At 44.8% G+C, this 19,447-nt stretch overlaps 1 protein-coding gene across 6 annotated transcripts in view; it reads right to left on the bottom strand.

The window, feature by feature from the left end:
• ZNF76 (zinc finger protein 76) overlaps positions 1-18,657 on the bottom strand; it is a 33,876-nt gene extending 15,219 nt beyond the window's left edge. For 2 of the 6 annotated variants that reach the window (XM_045497997.1, XM_045497995.1), the window contains exon 1: positions 18,331-18,438. The gene's annotated coding sequence lies outside the window, so the exon portion shown is untranslated. Of the gene's footprint in view, positions 1-11,606; positions 11,749-18,330 lie in introns of all 6 variants that reach the window. The other 4 variants (XM_045497994.1, XM_045497993.1, XM_045497992.1 and 1 more) reach the window with 4 other exon arrangements.
• Positions 18,658-19,447: the final 790 nt, after the last annotated feature.

Raw genomic sequence — 19,447 nt, 5'->3', positions numbered from 1 at the left:
ATGGGGGAGGGGCAGAGAGCGAGGAGAGAGCAAGAATCCTAAGCAGGCTCTGCACCAGTAGTGCAGAGCCCAAAGTGGGGCTTGAACTCACGAACTGTGAGATCATGACCTGAGCCAAAGTCAGACACTTAACTGACTGAGTCACCCAGGTCCAATCAAAACCCATCTTTAAATTCACTCTCCTCAGAAGGAAGCCCCATTGAAGGCAGGCTGCCAACCCCAAGCTGCTGATTCTCTCTACACATTCCGACATCTCTCCCACGCTCAGATCTATCCATCCACTGGCCTTGCTGGCCATCATCAGTGAATATCTCACAGGCATCACTAACAGAATGAGTACCCAACAGAACTCACAATGGGCTCCCCAGAACTGTTCCCCTTCCAGTATTCCCTATGCCTGGACTGGCATCTCTGCCCACCCAAAATTGGTGGGGTCATCCTTGATTCTTCCTTTTCCCTCAAAAATCTCGACACACCACTATCTGCCACCATACACAAAAATTAACTCAAAATGGATTAAAGACTTGAATGCAAGACGTGAAACCATAAAACTCCTAGAAGAAAACAGGTGATAAGCTCCGTGACATGGTCTTGGTTCTAATTTTTTTGGGTCTGACACCCAAAGCAAAGGCAACAAAAGTGAAAATAAATAAGTGGGACTGTATCAAACTAAAAAGTGTCTGCACAGCAGAGGAAATCATCAACAAAATGAAAAGGCAACCTACCGAATGGGTGAAAATATCTGCAAATCATATATCCAATAAGGGGTTAATATCCAAAATAAAGAACTTATATAAGTCAACACCAAGAAACCAAACAATCTGATTAAAAAAGGGCAGGACCTGAATAAATATTTTTCCAAAGAACACATCCAGATGGACAACAGGTACATAAAAAGATGCTCAACATCCCTAATCACCAGAGAAATGCAAATCAAAGCCATAATGAGATCTCACTTCATACCTGTTATAATGGCTATTATCAAAAGATGCAAAATAACAAGCGTTGGGAAGGATGTGGAGAAAACGGAACCCTTGTGCACTGTTGGTGGGAGTGGAAATTGGTATAAAGTGGAAAACAGTATGGAGCTTCCTCAAAAAATTAAAAATAAAACTACCATATGATCCAGCAATTCCACTTCTGGATTTTTATCCAAAGAAAATAAAAACACTAACTTCAAAAAAAATAAAAGCATCGAGCATTATTTACAATAGCCAAGACATGGAAAATACTTAAGTGTCTATGGATGGATGAATGGATAAAGAAAATGTGGAGCATATATAAAATGGGATATTATTTAGCCATAAAAAAAGGAAATCTTGCCACCTGTGATAACATGGATGGACCTAGACAGTATTATGCTAAGTGAAGTAAGTCAAAGACAAACACCGTATGAGCTAACTCAGAAGTGTCTTTAAAAAAAAGACCCCAAACACCCAAACTCATAGATACAGAGAACAGATTGGTGGTTGCCAGAGGCAAGGGTCAGGGGTGGGCAAAATGGATAAAGAGAGTCAAAAGGTACAAACTTCCAGTTATAAAATAAGTAAATCACGGGGATGTAATGTATAGCATGATTGACCATAGTTAATAATAATACTGTGTTGCGTATTTGGCAGTTGCTAAGAGAATAAATCTTAAAAGTTCTAAACACAAGAAAGAAAGTCTGCAATTATGTATGGTGAAGGATATTAACTAAACTAACTGTGGTGATAATTTCACAATATATACAAATATTAAGTCACTATGTTCTACAACCCAAAACTTAGTATAATGTTGTATGTCAATTACACCTCAATTAAAAACAATTTTAAAAAACTTAAGAAGTGTATGTACCTATTTCAGGTGAGTATCATCTCTCACATCTTGACCATTGTTAAGAGCCTCCTGAAGTATGTCCTCAAATAAACTCTTGCCTGTTTCCTATTCACTTTGTAATACTGTGTCAGAGAGCCCTTAAAAAAAGTACACGGGCACCTGGATGGCTCAGTCCATTAAGCATCCTACTCTTGATTTCAGCTCAGGTCATGATCTCATGGTTTGTGACTTCCAGCTCCACCTCAGGCTCTGTGCTGACAGTGCGGAGCCTGCTAGGGATTCTCTCTCCCTCTCTCTCAAAATAAGTAAACTTAAAAAGAAAAAAAAAAAAAAAAGTTCAAGTCTACACCCGCTACTTCCTTGATCAAACTCTTGAGTAGCTTGCTATGGTCCTTGGACTCCACCTTGTCAGCATGGCTCCCAGCCATGATAAATCCCTGCAGCCCTGGGCGCTACCTTTCCTGGTACTCACACTAGAGTCACCTACTTCGGTACTTATCACTACCTCTTTAACATTTGTTGCCCACACAAGACTTTGGGCCCCAGCCTGGTTTTGGGTTCACTGTGGGCTCTCCACAAATCCTTGTGGAGTGACTCACCGGGTCCTTGTGTGCAGGGAGGGACGTGCTGTAGCGTCCTGCTGGCAGGACTTCCTTTGTACTGGCATACAGCCTACTTGAGCCAGAGCCCAGACTTATGAAGCCTTGTTCTAGGTTTAGCAGTGAAGATTCTTATTGCCACCCATCCACAGAAACCCCCTGGACTTGGGATTTGGACTGCCTACTTGATTCTCACTGATTTCAATTAGTGCTGCCCAAACTGTTTTCACATCAGGGCACCCAGAGAGAAGGATATTTGTATATGGTGGATGCTGCTACTCGAAGCCAGGAGCAACCAGCTGGGGTTCTGGCAGCCGCAAGGCTGAGCGGGTCAACATTTTTACATGACTATAGCCTACTTGTGACACCCCTGTTGGGATGTTCTCCTTTAGACTTGGTGTCCCCACTATCCATAAACATTTACTGAATGGGCCAAGGTACTACTAGCAGTAATAGTGAACAGTGCTGTAGAGCTAACTGTGTACTAGGCATTTTATATATAGTAACTCATTTAATCCTCACAACGATCCTGTAATTAAATAGTATTATCCTCACTTCATAGTCGAGGGAATTGAAGCCTAAGACACTAAGTAACTTGGCTCAAGGTTGCACAGGTAGTAAGTAGGAGAAGAGGATTTTGAATCCAGGCTATCTAGCTCCAGAGTATGCTGTCATATACTCTACTCTGTAGCCTAGTACAGAGGTTTTTAGACGGACGTTTTTAGGTCTGGCGACCTGAAAACACTTTTTTGGCATGTGAGCTTGTGCATTTTTCTGAAAAGAAGGGAGTTTAAGATTGTCATGAGAGTCTTACGGGGATTAAAGGTAAAGCATCACTGGTCTAGATGGGAATTCTGACATCTGACCCATATTGTCTGGTCTACTAGGTTCCTGGCAGTGACCCCAACCTTGCCCAGAGCCTTGATAACCACAAGCTCTGGTCCTGGCCTCTCTTGGTCTGCTCCATGACCCTCGACCTTCAGAGTCTTAAGCAGGGAGAGAAATTCTTTTGGTACCCTGCTTCTGTTAACAGCATTGTCAGAAAAAGGTTGCATATGAGACCTAGGTCTGGAAACAAAGCAGATTATGGGTTGAAAAGGGATTACAAAATGACCTCAAATCTTTATGGCTGGCTCCTGTGGCTGCTGCTGCAATAGGTGGTTTAATTCAGCACATCTGGACTCTATTGAGACATTCTGAGGAAAACCTGTGGCATGGTTAAGAACGCAGGTTCTGGAGTCAGACAGCCTGGGCTCTAACCCAGGTTCTACCTCTTTGAAGCTGTGTACCCTTGGGCAAGTAACTAAACCTCTACGAGCTTCAGATTCCACTTGTAAAAAAAATGGGGATAATAATAGCACCTTCACAGGTTGCTGTAAGGATTAAATAAGGTCACATATGTCACCATTTAGCACAGTGCTGCCACATAAGAAGTACCCAAGAAAAACTGGCTCTGCGGAGGGGATGGAAGAAAAACCTAAAGAGAAATGCTTTTGAAGCAATGGGTATTCTTAAACATAGCCAAATAGTGGAAAGAGCCCTGTACTAGGAATCTGCAGAAATGGTTTCTAATCTCAATTCTTTTTTTTTTTTTTTTTTTTTGAGAGAGGGAGAGAGTGCACGGGCACACGAGCAGGGGAGGGGCAGAGAGAGGGAGAAAGAGAGAATCCCAAGCAGGCTCTGAGCTGAGAACACAGAGCCCAATGCAGGGTTTGAACTCACGAACCATGAGATCATGATCTGAGCTGAAATCGGGAGTCAGATGTTTAACTGGATTGAGCCACCTAGGTGCCCCTATATTAATTAACTCTTTCAAAATCTTAAAAATAACCCTACACAGAAACAGGTACATTATTTCCATTTTATAGATGCAGTGACCGAGGCTTAGAAGTACTTTATTCCAAGGTCCCACAGCTAGTAAGTGCGGAAGCCAGGATTCAAAGCCAGACTGGCCGGCCCCAGAGTCCATACCTCTCAATATCTGGTGCATTTCTTCCTTCTGCTAATATAGTGTGACACAATGTCAGCACTCAAAACACTTGACTATTGATTGTTTAACTTTCATCTCACCCACTGTAACTTAGACCCAGTCCTCCTGGACCTGACCACAATGGAAAAAGGGAATAGCTGGTAGCCACATTTCCCAAAATAACGCTTCTTAGACTCAAAGAAAACAAATCTCCACTCTTTTACATGTTCTCATGTGCAGGCTAAATATTCAATTTTCCTCCTTAAGCCCATAATATAAACCTTTAAAACAGTCAACTCTTGCTCTTTAACTTTTCCTGATCTCCGATGCTGCCTTCCAACAGAGCCTGAGTGCGGGTGGTGAGAAGGTGTTTTGTGGCTGCCAGGCATATACAAGTGTCTGATTGCCATTTTTCTCCCTTGCCTTTGTGAATCGATGCTCTACTCTGAATCCTTCTGTGCCAGTACTGAACTAACAACAATGATACTGGCAGGGTCAAAGAGAGGCTTGTCACTGTCTCAGGATGGCTGTGACTGAGCATTTCCTGCCTGCATTTGACATTTCAGATTCATAACTCCTGTGGCCTTTTGAGAAAGGATGGAGGGGGAGCAGGGGCAGCTGCTCTGTTTTCTCCTTGTAGGGTATAAGGTTTGCCAGCCCCCCAGTGACCTAAGCTGGGTACTAGGGAGAGACAGACTGGGGGCTGGGGGAGGGGTGGATAAGAGCCATGATAAAGGGTAGAAATGAAAAGGAAGTACTCCTGGGGTGCCTGGGTGGCTCAGTTGGTTAAGTGCCTGACTCTTGGTTTCAGCTCAGGTCTTGATCTCAGGTTTGTGAATTCGAGCCCAGCACTGTCAGCACAGAGCCTGCTTGGGATTCTCTCTCCCTCTCTTTTGCCCCTTCCCACTTCTCTATCTCAAAATAAATGAACTTAAAAATTTTTTAAAGAAAAGGAAGTATTTTGGACTCTACCAGAACTTGCAGCCAGCTTCTGTTTGTTGACTTTTTTTTTTTTTTAATTTTTTTTTTTCAACGTTTATTTATTTTTGGGACAGAGAGAGACAGAGCATCAACGGGGGAGGGGCAGAGAGAGAGGGAGACACAGAATCGGAAACAGGCTCCAGGCTCTGAGCCATCAGCCCAGAGCCCGACGCGGGGCTCGAACTCACGGACCGCGAGATCGTGACCTGGCTGAAGTTGGATGCCTAACCGACTGCGCCACCCAGGTGCCCCTGTTTGTTGACTTTTTAAAATGAACATGGGACACCTGGGCGGCTCAGTCAGTTGAGTGTACGACTTCGGCTCAGGTCATGATCTCGCAGTTCGTGAGTTCAAGCCCCACATTGGTTCTCGCTGCTGTCAGCCCCATGTCAGGCTCACTGCTGTCAGTGCAGAGCCTGCTTCAGATCCTCTGTTCCCCTCTCTCTGACCCTCCCCGGCTTGTGCTCTCTTAAAAATAAATAGAACATAAAAAAAAAAAAAAAAAAAAAAAAAAAGAACTTAACCTGGCTATGATGCAGGAAATAGCCCTCTGGCTTCATAATATATAAATGTTTCCTAATGTAAAAACATAAATTATAATTTATCTGGAAGAGATAACATTTGGAAAAGCTTTTCAGATACTTTGGATCTTTAGGTCTTTCCACGAAACAAGATGTGCTTCAATTATCTCCTCAAAGCAGAAAAATAAGGGTTATGAAAGACAGGAAACTAAACAGTAGCCACATATTTGTTTCTCCACTTTGGCACGGTTCAGATCTAATCTGATCCACACGCAAGCTAGGCTTCGCCTTGGCTACGGGCACCTGTTCACTATTCCATCATTTTCTGCCAGTCCAAACCCCTCGGACATTTGAAATAAGGCTTTCTGTACTCTGCTTCAGCCAGCCCAGAGGGCAACTGTATTTAAAGCCAAAAAAAGGAAAAAAAAAAACCCAAAATATTTACTTGGCAAGAGAAGAATGTTCAACTTTGGGGGGAAGAAAAGACTTAATTTTCGCTCAGAAAATTCCTCATTTGGAAATAAAAGTTCTCAGAGAGGAAAAAGTGACATTAGGTTGGAAGAGACAGAGGCTCAGCAAGTCAAGTGGCAAACAAATTAGAACCAGATTTGGAAGAGCTGTAGTAAAACGATTCAGTATTTGTTATTATAGAAAAAGACTTCAATGCACACACAAAAACCTTGGTGAAAGAGGCTTGGTTCTGTGGGTTTCCAAACACTAAAGAGAAAACAGGAAATTAATAACAGAAACTTGCACACATTTAAAACATCAGCTAAACATCTCTTTGCAAATGGCACAGTGATTTTAAAAGCCCAAATCACTTTTTAGTGTGGTTCCTATTTAGCTACTACAATTTTATAGATTTGAATTAGTCACAGAAAAGAGTAATTAGGCAAAACGGATTATTTTTAATTCCAAAAGGGCAATGAAAATGCAGACCCCTTTACTGCAGAACAGAATTCATTTAAACTAAAACAGGTAACTTAAAAACCTAATTTTCAGTCATAAGTTTAAGGAGAATTTTAACATCTTAGCTTGTAAACACCCAACACAGAATCACGGCTATTTCAAATCCACCTTTAGTCCACTGAAAAAAAGTCCAGAATAAAGTCATTTTGGAGGGGGTGTACTAAGGGTGTACATTATACCAATATGCAAATTAATACAGATATTATCAAGTTACATCGGACTTGTTTCTGGAATTCAGCCTGGGGTCACTGCTGGCTTGAGAAGGGCTATTTGAAAATGAAACATGCCATCAGCCATCAGGAGGAACTGGATCATCATAGTTATTTAGGTACATAGTGTTATTTAAAAAACATCACCCTGGGACAAAAAGGTTAAATTTATGCCATCAGTTCAATAAAATGGAACAATACCCAAATCTCAACTAGGAAGAGAAGGTAGTTTTAGCTTCTGAAGCGAAAATCAAGGCAAAAGAAGAGTTAGGTTTAAAAAAAAAAAAAAAAAAATCGGGGCGCCTGGGTGGCGCAGTCGGTTAAGCGTCCGACTTCAGCCAGGTCACGATCTCGCGGTCCGTGAGTTCGAGCCCCGCGTCAGGCTCTGGGCTGATGGCTCGGAGCCTGGAGCCTGTTTCTGATTCTGTGTCTCCCTCTCTCTCTGCCCCTCCCCCGTTCATGCTCTGTCTCTCTCTGTCTCAAAAATAAATAAACGTTAAAAAAAAAAAAAAAAATTAAAAAAAAAAAAATCAACATTAGGGGAAAATATTGAAGAAAGAAAACGTAAGACATGATATTAAAAACACATGCAACTTAAATATACACTTAACAATGGTTAAGATGGTAAATTTTTTTTACATGTATTTTACCACAACAAAAAAAAAAATTGGGTGGAAAAAAAAAACACATGCAGACATATACAAACCTCCAATAACAGTCTCAAATTCCCACTAGACAAATAAGGCTATAATATGAATTCACATAAGCAAAAACACTAATAGTAAATAAATAATACAAAAAAGGTTCACTGTCATTAGTAATTAAACTACAAGAAAGAATAATCATGGTGGTATATATTTACTCCATTACCATAAATCAAAGTATTAATATCCAGTAGACAATGAGATACCACTACACGCCTATCAGAATAGCTCAAATCCAAAACAGCAATAACACTAAGTGTTGGCAAGGATGTGGAGGAACAGGAAGTTTTATTCATTGCTGGTAGGGATGCAAAATGGTACCGCAAAACAGTACTCTGGAAGACAGTTGGGCAGTTTTTTACAAAATTAAACAGTCTTACCAAATGATCCAGCATTCCTACTCCTAAATGAGTTGAAAACTTATATCCACAGAAAACTAGCACATGGATGTTTATAGCAGCTTTATTCATAATTGCCAAACGCTGGAAGCAACTAAGATGTCCTTCAATACACAAAACTGTGATACATCCAGACAATGGAGTATCATTCAGTGATAAAAAGAACGACTGGGGCACCTAGGTAGTTCAGTTGGTTAAGCGTCTGACTCTTGATTTTGGCTCAGGTTATGGTCTCAATGGTTTTGAGATGGAGACCCATGTCAGGCTCTGTGTTGGGCCTGGAGCCTGCTTAAGATTCTCTCCCTCTCCCTCTGCCCCTGCCTCCACTTGTGCTCACTCGCTCTCTCTGAAAGAAAGAAAGAAAGAAAGAAAGAAAGAAAGAAAAAGAAAGAAAGAGAAAAAAGCCACTAAGTCATGAAAAGACATAGAGGAAACTTAAATGCATTTTGCTAAGTGAAAGAAGCCAATCTGAAAAGACTACATACAGTATGTTTCCAACTACATAACTTCTGGAAAAGGTAAAACTGTAGAGACAATAAAAGTATCAGTGCTTGCCAGGGGTGCAGGGGGAAAGAGGAAGGATGAACAGATGGAGCACAGGGCATTTTTAGGGCAGTGAAATGAGTCTGTAGGATACTGTAATGGTGGACATATATCTGACGTTGTATATTTGTCAAAACCCATAGAATTATATAGCACAAAGAATGAACCATAATGTAAACCATGAACTTCAGTTAATAATAATACGTCAATACTAGTTTATCAATTGTAGCAAATATACCACACTAATGCAAGATGTTAATAATAGGAAAAACTGGGAACTGGGGCAGGGATGGGAGTATATGGGAACTGTCTGCATTTTCTATTCAATGTTTCCATAAACCTAAAAATGCTCTAAGCAATAGACTCTATTAATAAAAACAAAAATCCAAACATCAGTGTTGGCAAGGCCAGGAGGCAGGCACAAATGTGCATTGGAGATGGCACTAAGAGACAGCTCCAGGCTCTCCAGGGCACAAACCATCAATGCTTAACCCCACCAGGGGTTAACCCCACGAGGAAAGGTTCAGAATCTGAGATCTAAGAACCTCATCTTCATAATTTATTCCACAAAGAGAATGCACAGAAAACAGCACTACTTGCACAGGATGCTTAAGCCTTTTAAATAAGAACCATGAAGACCATTTGGATTAATGGAAGAAAGTCAACAAACTAACACTAAGTAGTGAGACATAAGGTTGAACATTCACTCAGTTTCAACTTGCAGAAACCTTAACTCCAAGTGAGAGGAGAGGAAAAGAGGCCAAAAAGAAATGAACAGGGTATAACCTTAAAAAAAAAAAAAAAAAAAGTCGCTGGAATGGAAAGATACCAGCATGGAGTAGAGAGGTGCTTCTCCATTGGACACTAAACACATTTGCTTGGTTATGAGCTCCTCCCCCTTGGGGTTTCCTTTTATTCTTCCCACAGCCTGCCCATCACTAACTAGCTGTACCTCATCCCTCTGATGTCCTGCAGAAAAAGACATTCCTCCTTTAATTCATGCAGTCTAAGGACTAAGGTAGGGAACTTCTTCCACTAGAATTTTCCTTCTTTCTAACCACAAGAGGTCTAGTAATTGTTTTTAAATGTGGTATTCCTCGGGGTGCCTGGGTGGCTCAGTCGGTTGAGTGTCCGACTTCGGCTCAGGTCATGATCTCACAGTTCGTGAGGTCGAGCCCCACGTCGGGCTCCGTGCTGACAGCTCGGAGCCTGGAGCCTGCTTCAGATTCTGTGTCTCCCTCTCTCTCTGCCCCTCCCCTGCTCATGGTCTGTCTCTCTCTCTCTCTCAAAAATAAATAAACATTAAAAAAAAAATAAATGTGGTATTCCTCAAACTGGGCTGTGTTGTGCTTTGTATGTCTTGTGGCATAGAGTGTCATGGTGGGGCCTTATCATTCAGTATCCTATGGTGATCTCTGGGGAATCTGTATATTCTTCACTCAGGGCAATGTCCATGAGGCTGTGGGGAAACAGGCAGAGTCTTACCTTGCTGGGGACGGGTGGGGAGGGGCAGAGTATACATGGGTACGAACTCTGTGTAGGGCAATGTGGCAGTATCAATCAGAAGTACAAATGTGCCTACCATCTGACCCAGCAGATAGGTCATGTATGACATGTATGTATGTATGTAGACAGAACATGTGGAAAATGGCATAGGTCTAAGGTTCGTCATGGCATCCCTGTATGCAGTAATAGCAAAAACATTAAAAGCAGCATAAATGTCTATCAATATGGAATTTCTATACTATGTAGACATAGTTAAATGAGGAAGGTCCTTACATACAAACACACAAAGATCCCCAAAACATATTAAATTTAAAAAATGGCAAAATATAAAACAATGCCTTCTGTATGCTGCCACTGGCATGCAAAAATCTGTAGAAAGACAATCAAGAAATTACTAAGTAGGGTTGCCTGCAGAAGGGTAACGGAGTGACTGGGGAATAGCAATGGAAGGATGACTTTTCACTGGACTTACAGACCAAAAAAAAAAAAAAAAAGTTAGCCTCATGAATGTTAAATACACAAATGTATTTATATGTTAAATAAACAAATATAAATAAATGAACAAAAAAAGAAACTCTGGAAGCATGCTTTGCATTCCTTTCGTTGGCTACAGGAATATCTACGGTTCTGCATTTGTGAGGCATGGCTAGTCCAGTGCTGACAGCATAGATTCTGTTATACAGCTATACAGCAAAACCAAACCTGAAACCTTAGCTTCACGGCTCATGGATCGTATGGAAAGGTGACCAAGCTGAGCATGCGGCAGCAGCAAATCTGCACAGGATCTGAGAACAGGTTGGCTCTAGCACGTGTGTCCCCAGCCTGGTTACAAGGGTCAGTCTGGCTGAAGTGGTAGCTAGGCAGGGGCTGCCTTTCTCCCTCACTGCTTCTGTGGCTTCAGACGGTACTTCTTAGGTTGAGAGGATGATTTTCTCAGACAGAGAGAACTCTGGTCTCAGGTACACCCTTGACATCTAAGCCTCAGGTCAGTTCCACAGTCTCAAGGAGCCCCCAGGTCCTTGGTTCTTATCGTAACTGCATGGGTGTCATGCTTTATCAAATACCCCAAAGCAGCAGGGACTCCCAACAAATGAAGAGCGATACAGTGAGAAATAGTACCAAACTAACAAGTTCTATCTGTGCTTCTTGGAGATGAACCATTTACTGAGGGCAAGCCAGGGGTAAATGTTAACCCAGAGGCACCAGAAGAAGTGCTCTGACTTCCAGCTGGTGACAATCTAATGTGCTGTGAGGCTTTGAATGTCACATTCAACATCACAGATCTTTTCCGATTCTGAGCTGTAAGTGAGGAGCCTAAATAGGCCCTTCACTTCTACCGGCAAAACAAAGACAACCGTGAGACCCTCACATCAATACATAGTTCTCTACCTTGACTGAGCGCTGCCAGGGCAAGAGGCATCCAAGGTTTCGTCAGTAGCTTTTGGCCACCAGTTAAAGACAATAGCTTCCGCTGCACTTGGATTTGTATCTCAGTGGTTTTTTCCACTCACCAGGACAAAATTTCCCCATTCTGTTAAATGAAAGATGATGATTACATATCTACTCTAAACAAATTTTGTGGGTGATCTGTCAGTGAAGATGGGCTGTATCCTGTGCTCTTGTTTAGCTGGTCAGAGACTCTCCTTACAATATAAACACTGACATCTAAATGATACATGGATAAACATGGCACAGCGACTATGCTTCCAGATGCAGTGAAGGGATTACTCTGCCACGGTATGTTTTCCTAAAATTGGACTCTTCTAGGGGGAAAATAACACACTCCTACTTTCTGTTATACTGCTTATAACTTGGCGTAATCAGCACCTAACAAAGAATGTGTCCACAACTGAGCTCTTTGCTCAAATTTGAATCCTAAATCAGCTCCACTTACAAGGAATTCATTCTAATTGAAACTCTCAAGGCTGGATTTGAAACCATCTACTCCAGAACCACGAGCTCCTTAAGAGAAGATCCCAACAGAGGAGTAAACGTTGAGTGAAAGAATGAGGGAGGGAAAGAACGGAGCCCCACTGCCTTAGCTCTGCCCCAGCTCTGCCCCAGCCCCAATGACCACTTGGCCTCACTTGGAACATCATCTCGCTTCATCTCTGACATCCACGTTCACTGTTTTCCCAGACCCAGGTCAGTAACAGGCTTTCCCTGGTTCATGTCACACCAGACCACTGGTGTCTGGCCTGTTTCCTCTGCACTTCCTCTGGCGAAGCTGCACCAGGCAGCTGGTCTGTACTGTTCCACGAGGGCACAGCTGCATCTTCTCCATCACTGTATCCTCTGTGCCCAGCACATGGCAGGCACTCACTGGGTATTACTTTAGCAAAGGAAGGATGGACTCTTACCACCAACACTGCTAGCTGGCATAGGGCTCAGCAGTTTTCAAAATGCTCTTCGATGTACAGATATGTTATCTTGTTTACTCTGAGCACGAATTCGTGGACTCTCACAATGGGCGTGGGCTGAGAAGATGGCTTGTTTCTAGTCTAATGCAGGCATTCTGCAGATGAAGATATGGAGGCCAGAACTGCTGAAGAAGTTCCAAAGGATCACGCAGCTAGCAGGTGGCAGAGCCAGGCCTCACTCCTGAACTGCTAGTGTTCTACTGTACTGCCCTGTCTCTTGCTCAGGAACAGTGTTCTTTCAGTTCTCAGGAGAGCAGAAATTTACTCACGTCTAACAACTTGTGTATCCAGTGGCTTATGCAACATCTCCATGCCCAAAAAGCACCTGAAACTTGACACACTCAAAAGTTAGTTCCTTATCTATCCCTTCTCACAACCTACCCCTCCTCCTGCTTCCCCATTTCACTAAATGATAACTCCATTCTTCAGTTGCTCAGGCCAAAAAGGAGAGAGCCATCCTCAACTTCTTCTCTGTTTCTTTTACATGCCATATCTAAGCCATCAGCAAATCTGGTGGCTCCACTCTCTCTCTCCACACACACAGACACACACACACAGCCAGAATCCAACCACTTCTCACTTTTCCACTGCTTTACTTTGGATGCAAGCCACCAACTTCTCTTGCCTGGACTCTTGGGAGTAGCCTCCTAACCAGTTTCCCTCCTTCCACTCTTGCGTTCTATGGGTCACTCTCAGCAATGCAGCCAGAATGATCCTGGATGTCAGATCACATCACTCATCTGTTTAGAGCCCTCCAATGGCTTCCCTCTCACAATGCACAAAATCTTAATGTGACTTGCCACCAATCCACTCACGCTCCCACATCTCTCCTGCTGTTTCCCCTCTCTTACACTACTGCAGCCATACTGGCTGGCGCCTTCATGTTCCTCGAATGTAGAGTATACGAGGCATACTCCTGCTCTGGGGCCTTTGCACTTGTTGTTCCCTCTGACTGGAACACGTTTCCCCCAGATATATGCTTGGCTCACCCTCTTAACTTTTTGGCTCAAATGTTACCTTTTCAGTGAGAACTTCCTTAACCACTCTATTTAAAATTTAACACTGACTCCAGGAACTCTCTCCCTTCTCTGCTTAATTTTCTCAACATAAATTTTACTTGTTATTTGTTTTTGTATGCCTGTCCCCAACAGGTGAGCTTCTTAAGTCCAGGAACTTTGTTTTATTCACTGCTCTGTCTCCAGGTACTAGAAAAGTACCAGGCCTCTAGCAGGGAGTCACCAAACATTTGTGGAATAATGAATGAAATGAGTGAATGAATGAACATCCATACCTTTAAGATGTCCCAGTAATCTAAAGGCCTTAGGCCAAAAATGGAAGACCCTAGTTGAGCTCTGGTCTCCCCTTCACCTCCCCCCACTCCCTTCACCTTCTCACTTCCAGGGCAATAGGTGCTGGTTGCCAGCATGTTACAATTCCTGCGCCACCAAGTACAAAATTCTGCAGGGTGCTGATTTTTGTTTTTAGCGCCCTATCTCACAAACAGAAAAGGTCAGGGATAGGTTAGACTAAATATACTACTTAACCTACATAATAGTACTGACTCAGTAACATTTGCGTTGAGGTGTTTTCCAGGGAACAGTGCTAAATTTGCACTTGTTCAACTAGCTTTTTTTTTTTTTTTCCAACTTTTATTAGGGATTTCAAACATACACAAAACTAGAAAGAACAGTGTAACGTATCCCATGAACCCAAATCCACAACTTCAGCAATTACCATCATTTTGCCAATATGGTTCCCCCTATTCCTGGACTGTCTTTGCAACCCCCAGTAAAAATTTCACATTGCTGTTTTCTTGAAAACTGGTCTGTATATAACAGACCCTGGCCTTGTAACCACTGTATTCTATCAACAGCGGCAACCAATCTCTCTAGTCTTACCAAACATACAGTGAAAACAAGTACTTACACCCATTCCCTTTTGCAACCAATGACTAAAAAAGGAAGTGTCTAAATTCCAGACTGTTTAAATCAAGGGACTTGCCCATTATGCGTCTAGAGGGATTTGGGGAGGGGGGTTGTTGTGGCTACAAAATGAACATAGACGCAAACTGTTTTTACTTGTTTGTATCTGATGCAGAATTTCTGAGTTCATTCAATCCAGTCAGTATTACTGACTACCTCATAATACAGACACTAGATTAAGATGATATTAGATAAAGAAAATCCAGCCTCTACTCTGAAGGAAATCACAGTGGAGCCAGGGAGTAGGTTGAGAAGTACACAAATAACTATGATCCATGGCAGAATACGTCCTGTGCCCTAAGAAAGATTAAACAAGCCTAAGGCAAAAGCTTATTTTTAAAAATCAATTTGGGAGCACCTGGGTGGCTCAGACTTTGGCTTGGGTCATGATCTCCTGGCTCCAGAGCTCGAGCCCCATGCTGAGCTCTCTTCTGTCAGTGCAGAGCCTGCTTTGGATCTTCTGTCTCCCTCTCTCTGACCCTCCCCGCTTGCGTTCTCCTTCCCTCTCTCTCACTCTCTCCCAAAAATAAACAAATCTTAAAAAAAAGATCCATTTGTAGACCCCAGGGTTTACCCTTTCCTTAACTCTAGTTTTACTCTCTGCTGTTATGTATTATTATATAGCCAACAAGAATATTGTAGAAGACCTGGGAATTTGGTGACCTACAGAAAAGACCCTTGGATGTGGTCTTTAATGTCACATTTTGCTATTCACCATCCAGTCTTCCGGTGGGAGGGCACTTGAAAGTCCTCCCAGAGCTGAGGAAACAATGGGGCTAATTCAATGCAGGCAGAAACCAACTCCAAAGCATTCTACCCTGAGGACATATATACCAAGCCACTTCAGAAACAGAACAGGATCATGGGAGTGTGTCCAGGAGACGAGGCTAAATCAATTCAGAAGGGTCTCCAAGATCTCTCTCTCTCTCTCCTTGCTACCTAAAGGACTGTGATCGTGGTGACCTACAATCAGAAGTTCCCAGAGAAGAGTGTAGTTCTTTGGACTAACCAAAGGGACCAGTGAGGTTTGGCTGCACAGCGCTGTGTGAGAAGGAAGGAGAGCTCGGAGTGGCAGGGTCATTTACGCAGCCCTGGAGTTAGATGCACAGAAGAATGGAAAAGGAGGAGTTGGGATGAGAGGGATGTTTGCATTATAATCAGTGTTATCAAAATGGGTGAAGTGAGAACAGCTGGGAGAAAAAGAAGAGCAAGGATGGAAAAAGGTACTGTGAGAAGGGGCAGGGATGCAGGGAGAGGAAAATGGGGAAGATTCTGGTTTGTAAAGGAGATCACTGATGACAATGGGGAGGATGCCATGGGATCTGGGAATATAGGAGGCAGAATCTCAGGGGGATACTGGACAGAACGTGAAGAGGAGGGACCTTAGAATGGGAGGATGTATAGGTTATGAAAGATGGGTTCATGCTGGGATGGAAAGGACTCATTTCATTGAAACTAGGTAAAGGAAGTCACTAGATAAAGAGCTAGTTAGATGAAGTCTTTGGGTAACAGGACAAGCTGTGGGTGGTAGAAAGGAGGCAGCTAGAACACTGAGAAGAGACTGAAAACAGGGAATTATATGACTACTGGGCCAGCGAGTTTTAGAGTATATGAATTCCTGGGGGGAAGGGACTTAACAGTATGAAAGGGTTTGGGGGAGAGTGCGTTGAAGTGGCAGACCCCTTAGGGTGAGTGAGATCATGTAGTAAGGGCTGTGAGAGGATATCTAGACAAAAGGTGAAAAGAGGTATTAAGGTGCAGGGGACTCCAGGCACATGGGGTGCAAAGTCATGAACAATGGGTCGAGGAAGTCACTAAGCCATGAGGCAAAGGATAATAGAGACCTTGGAGGGAGGGATCGTCACGGAATGAGCTGATGTTGGGCTTAGGAATCATTAGAAAATAAGGAACAAGAGGCTCAGGGTGACCTGGAAAACTGTGCAGGTTTGGGGGCAAGAAAGTCAATGGAGCTAGTGGGTTTTGAGACCATGGGTTCAAACACTCGCTCTGCCACTTATCTGTCTCAGGTTCTTTATTTACAACCAAACCAAACCAAGAGAAATGGGAAATGGTGGTGGATATAGTAATACCAACTTCTTGGGCTTGTTGCAAGGTAAGTTTAATTTATACATACAAAGCCTGACACCCAGTAGGTGCTTGGCCAATCATAATTAAAGATGTGTAAAGAATAAGAGGAGAAGGCCATAGCAGAGAGAAGAGAATGGGGATTCCAAGAGCTTGGTGGTAGAAAAGTAATGTTAAGGTATGGGCCCTGTCTTCATTGTCTGTTGAATCCCTATCACCCAGGACAGAGTAAGACCCGTAAGAGCTTCTCAGCTTAGATTTAAGGGCTCCCATGGGCCAGGCATGGTGCCAGGTACTTTGCATGCACCATCTCAGGCAAGACTACTATCCTCCCTTAGCAGAGGTTGAGGCTGAGGGTTCTTAGAGGCTAAATGGTATGCCTGAGGTGCCACAGCTGAAGAACCAGAGACTAGAACCAGGTTTCTTATCACATCAATGCCCCTGGCTTTGCAAACATGTTAACTGATGGGGCCTGAGCAAGGGAAATGGGTATGGACTATTAAGAGTGTAGAGGGTCAAGGGAGTGAGGGAATAAGGCTCATGAAGCAAGTAGAACCTGAGGTGAGGTTACAAGAGTAAACTTCTAGGGAGGGTACAAAAATGATTGCAAACAAATATCATCTTGACTGAGAACTGTAGAATTTCACAGCTGGAAGGAAACTCTGAGATCATTTAACCCAACCTTATCACAATACAGACGAGAGGCTGAGGCCGAGTGAGGCAGGGACCTCTCCCAGGTTTCCAAAACACAACGGTGGCAGAGCTGGGACTTGAGTCTGGGACCAGACAGACTCAATCCAGAATTCTTTGATGCCTCCAACCATTACTAGTACTTCATATTCATGTCTACATCTTCCTGGGCACTGGCATGGTGCTGGGGCACTTGTAAGTCATGTGTTGATTGACACTGAGGGGCTGAAGGTGCAGAGAGAGAGAGAGAGAGAGAGAGATGTCAGTGGGGGTGATTTTAAGATGAAGCGGGAGCATGGAATGAAGACCATGAGGTTACAGGGCAAAGAAGGGATTATCAGATGTAGAAGGTTATGTAGATGACGACTGGGTGGGAAACTTGGAGTAGGGCTGAAGAGTTACAAAAAAACGTTTGAGGGGATTCACCAAGTCTGTGGGCGAACACAGGGTAGAACCGTGGGAGTTACCGGACCAATGATGGGGTTACTGAGAAGGTTGGGGGGATCACCAAGGAGAGGTACGGGGGTCTTGGATCTTGAGTCACTGGATTAGAACTGAAGGAGTCACTGGGTTGGTGGGTCCCCGGGAAGTGCTGGGGAAATTCCTGGGTTGGCAGAGTCAATGAATAAGAACTGAGGTGAGGTTTTAGGGTCAGTGGGTGGGGTGTAGGGTCACAGAGGTGGAGGCGGGAGTGGGGATGGGAGACGGGGTGGGGTTTAGAAGTCTTGGGGGAGGAGTCGCAGGGCGGAAAGAAGGGGCAGGGATGGGGGACGGGACCCGGGGTGGGGGAAGGGTCAGGTCGCCGTCTAGCCGCCCGGACGCTAGGCTAGGGCCGGAGGAAGGTGGGCACGCCGGGCTCGGGACCTTCCCGGGGCCCTGCGCCCGCCCGGCCTCCCACCTGGGCACGGTGGACCCACTCTTCCCGCAGCCACCAACCTGACAGCCCCCGAGGGCGACTCCGCCGACAGACCGCCATGCACCGGGCCCTGCCACCAGCGCCGGCCCCGCAACCCGCCTGCGCCATAGCCCGCCCGCCCGCGCGCAGCTTGCCTCGCGCGATATCCAGGTTCCAGGGCCGCCGCACTTTCCTCTCCTCTCGGCGCGCCTCTACCGGGCCCCGGAACCCGTATAGAAAATACCGGGCACGCTCCACCCCGCACCCCCTGCCGCCGCGGCAGCCGTCCTACTTATCCAGGTTCCCGGGCCCTGGAGCCCAGGCGGCTGGGCTCTGAACCGTGCCCCTCAGATCCCCGCCCCGCCCCCCGGCCGGGTGACGCACAGCCCGCTAGGCCGAGCGCCCGGGGAGGGCGTGATGACGTCACGACGCCCCGGTCAGGGCCTGGGCGCGGCTGGCGAGCCAGGTCGTCGCTATAGCAATGGGGAGCCGCCACCTGTCCCGCAGGGGTCTCGCGCACCTGAGGCTTGTGGCGGGAGCGGGGAGGAGACCGAGGCCCCGAGGGCTCCGCGCCGTCTCTTCGGCTACCTGCGAGCTAGAAGGGCGCTTCAGGAGCCAGGGAGGACAAGAGGGTCAGGTTATGAGGGGAGCTGTTCCCGCGGGTTCCGCTGCCTGCACTGAGGCTGCGGACCTTCTGGGGGCTCAGAGCCCCCGGGCTTCCTCCTGCGCCTTACCAACCCCGAAGTGCTTTAGTGTGCGCAGTCCGTAGGCACTGCCTAGGATCTTCGAGCCAGCCCCCTGAAGGAAGCAAATTGCAGGTATTACTAGCTCTTTCATGAAAAGGACGACATTGAGGAGCCGTGAGGGACTTGCCTCTCCAGGGAGGGCGCCCTGACGGTCCTCGTGGGTTCTCTCACTCTCATTCCCCCGTCAGCCCCACCCTCAGGCTTAAAACCAGCTATTCCCCCCCTAGTCGGCTTGCTCCGGGGTGAACGAAACCAAGCCCTTTTGCCATTTCCCCCCTCCCACGAGGGAGGGGCTAAGATCGGGGAACTTGCAGAAACCCAAGGGAAAATTCAAAGGGAGTGAGCTTTTGGTAAAACATTACAAGGAATTGAGAGGAGTTAGATAAGGGACTGGTAAAGGTTGCTTCTTAGG

Source organism: Leopardus geoffroyi, chromosome B2, assembly GCF_018350155.1.
Source record: "Leopardus geoffroyi isolate Oge1 chromosome B2, O.geoffroyi_Oge1_pat1.0, whole genome shotgun sequence".
NCBI classification, from domain to species: domain Eukaryota; kingdom Metazoa; phylum Chordata; class Mammalia; order Carnivora; family Felidae; genus Leopardus; species Leopardus geoffroyi.
This window is presented reverse-complemented; position numbering and strand designations above follow the sequence as displayed.